Source organism: Mobula birostris, chromosome 3, assembly GCF_030028105.1.
Source record: "Mobula birostris isolate sMobBir1 chromosome 3, sMobBir1.hap1, whole genome shotgun sequence".
NCBI classification, from domain to species: domain Eukaryota; kingdom Metazoa; phylum Chordata; class Chondrichthyes; order Myliobatiformes; family Myliobatidae; genus Mobula; species Mobula birostris.
In genome coordinates this window covers 58,767,946-58,771,570 of record NC_092372.1, presented here as the reverse complement: position 1 = coordinate 58,771,570, position 3,625 = coordinate 58,767,946, and positions in this window count along the sequence as shown.

The following is a 3,625-nucleotide window of genomic DNA, read 5'->3' as shown; positions in this document are numbered from 1 at the left end:
ATCATCGTATCATCTACAAACATGGCCACTAAGTTTAACCCCCCCAAATCATTGACATATGATATAAAAAGTGACCCAACATAAACCCCTGTAGAACACCACATTCTGTCTTTTTGCAGTTGATAGATAGACCCATTTTTGCACCTTCTTCAACAACTATATTAAGTTTTGTAGTTCTTCCTCCGTACTTACAATTAACACAGTGTCATCCACATATCTGAAATTATTGATGTTTTCACCGCCAACTTTGATTTCCAAGATGTCTCTTATTTTTTTAAATATTGTTTCACTGTACACATTCAACAAATCAGGGGAGAAAATACACCCTTGTCTAATGCCTCTCTTGATTTTCGTAAACTGACTCACTTCTCAATCTATTCTTACAGCAGCAGTTTGTTCCCAGTATAGAACTTTTGCTATTTAGGAAGCTGGGTGACATCAGATGGCAGGTGCAACATGGACATCAAAAGAAGAATAGGGATGGCAAAAGACACCTTTACAAGAATGAAGAGTATACTGACCAATACTAAACTAGGCATGACAACCCACCTCAAAGTACTGAAATGTTACGTTTATCCAGTTATGTTATATAGCTCAGAATGTTGGACAATATCTAGTAACATGAGGAAATGAATTGAAGCAGCAGAGATGTGGTTTTTGAGGAGGATGCAAAGAATATCATGGACAAAACAAATATCTAATGAGGATGTCATGAACAGAGCAAACACAAAAAGAGAAATAATGTATGAGATCATGAAAAGGCAACGTAACTTCATTGGACACGTGATTAGGAAAGAGGAGTTAGAATGCACGGTAATTATGGGAAAGATTGTAGGGAAGAAAGCAAGAGGAAGACAAAGACAAATGATGATGGAGACAGCAGCTAGAGAACTGGAAATGAAAACCAATAAATTGATCCACTTGACCCGAAACAGGAGTGTGTGGGCCATAGCAGTCAAAGCTCAAACTGGGCAAGGCACCTGATGATGATGATGGAACACCACAAATCACTGGCAGCCAACCAGAAAAGGCTGAAACCAGAACTCTGGGTTCAGGTGACTTATCTAGCTTCAGATCTTTCAGTTTCCCAAGCACCTTCTCCCTAGTAATAGCAGCTTCACTCATTTCTGCCCCCTGACCCTCTTGGATGAGTGACATACTGCTAGTGTCTTTCAGAATGAAGATTAATGCAAAATCTTTATTCAGTTCATTCCCCATTTCTTTGTCACTCATTACTACCTCTCCAGCATCATTTTTCAGCTGTCCGATATCTGCTTTCACCTCTTTCACTTTTTATACTTGAAGAAACTTTTGTATCCTCTTTAATATTAACCATCACCTAACTGGGGAGAGCCAGCATGGCTTTGTCCAGGGCAAGTCATATCTTACTAAATTGATGAGTTTTATGATGAAGGTAGAGCTGTGGATGGATTTTAGTAAGACATTTGACAAGATCCCTCATGGGAGGCTCATCCAGAAGATTAAGATGCATGGGATTCCACAGCAAATTGGCTATTTTGATTCAGAACTGTCTTGCCCATGGAAAACAGAGGGAAGTGATCTAAAGGACTTATTCTAGCTGGAAGTTTGTGATTAGTAGTGTTCTGCAGAGATCTGTACTGGGACCTCTGCTGTTTGTTATTTGTATAAATGACCTGGATTAAAATGTACTGAGATGGATGGGTTAGTAAATTTGCAGATGGTATGAAGATTGGTGGTGTTGTGGATAGCATAGATGACTGGGAGAGAATACAACAGGGTATAGATTAGTTGCAGATATGGGCAGGGAAATGAAAGAAAGAGTTTAACCTAGACAAATGCGAAGTGTTACACCTTAGTAGGTCATATGTAAAGAGACAGTACACCCTTAATGAGCAGAGGGATCTTGGAGTCAAAGTTCATAATTCCCTGTAAGTGACTACACCGTTTGATAGGGTGGTTAAGGCTCAACCTTCACTCTCACCTTTACATGGTCCTTCTGACTCTTGCCTCCTCTTTCTGGATTGTCATCCAACAAACCTCCACTATAGTAAGCACATAAATTCCTACAGATCTCTCTCCTCTCCTCGTACGTTCTCCCAGTTTCATTGTTAGGGCAAATATAACAGTAAGACTTTCCACACAGGTCCCCAAGATTTCACTGAACAGGATCTGACATCCCATCTATTTCCCTGCTCCTCTGTTACCATCATTTCTCTTCCTGAAACACAGTGAGGACAGTAAAGGAAATCTCCTAGCTTTTTCCAGCCACTTTATGCAGGACTCTAGGTCTTCTTATTTGATTTGTTGTTGAGTGCCCCTGTATTGAGCTTCTGGTAATTAAGGACAGACATTAAATATGCTATTATTTTTACCTATATAAATACATTTAAAAGAAAACCTTTCAAACCCTACCCTATAACCGAACGGATAAATAGCATAAAACCTCCAGACACACATTATCCCTGTTTGGAAATGTTATCAGTTTTCCATCACTGCCAGGTCAAAAACTTAAAAGATCACCATCCTGGCAGTGGCTTCCTCACAAAGGCTGCAATTCACCATCACCTTCCTCACAAAAGAGAATAAATAATGGCCCTTGAAACGATAAAAAAAGATTACATGCTTCAGAACTACCCATTGTGTTCAACTGCATTCCAGAGGAATTTAAAACAACAAAGCAGAAAATCACCTATGTTCAGCTGACAAAATAAATTTTAAATTTAATGGTGTGAAGACCTCAATTTAAGTGAATCTTCAGGGGAGGTTTATTGATTCCCATCAGATGCAACCAATAAAGTTAAAGCCTTAAGCATATACCATCTATAACATACATTGTGGCTTGGGATATGGCTTAGCTTTCAACATAGAGAAAGGCCGCCAAACTCTTCATCCTGACATAAAACACAATTCACACAAAATGTTGGAGTAACTCAGAAGGTCAGGCAGCAACTATGAAGAGAAATAAACAGTCGACAGTTCGGGCCAAGACCCTTCATCAGGATCTGGCTTTACGTCAACTGCTTTTTCCTCTCCATAGATGCTGCATGACCTGCTGAGTTCCTCCAGGATTTTGTGTGCTACTCTGAATTTCCAGCATCTGCAGAATCTTGTACAGTATCTATAAAAAAATTCATCCATTTTCACTATATTACTAACTGGAATCACTTACTGAATTGAACTTATACCATTTGGGAGTTGATTAAAGTTGAGAAATAAACTCTTCTTTGCAAGCATTAACAAATTAACGTTGTACTATCAAGTTGTCAGCTTTCTACACCGTCCCTCTATTAACCTTTCGTAGAAGAATGCTAGAACTGCATTCTCACCAGTACCCTTATGAAATGGAAACCAAACTGTGCATTGTATTCTTGTATCCTTGGCTTGGCCACTTGCAGATTCAACCAATCCCTCTGTTTTTTTAATTCTCTTCCTATAGATATAAATTGGGTGCTTGGCAAATAACATGATTGTCACTGGATTCAGCCAATACCCAAGCAAAGTACATTGATTGCTTTATGAGATGGTGATAAGGTACAGCCATAAGTTGTAGCAACAAATCCTGTCATAATACTGACTTTTAATTAAATATTTGGGCTTTTAATATAACACAAGGAAAAAAAATAGCAGTCAAGGTGGAAATATT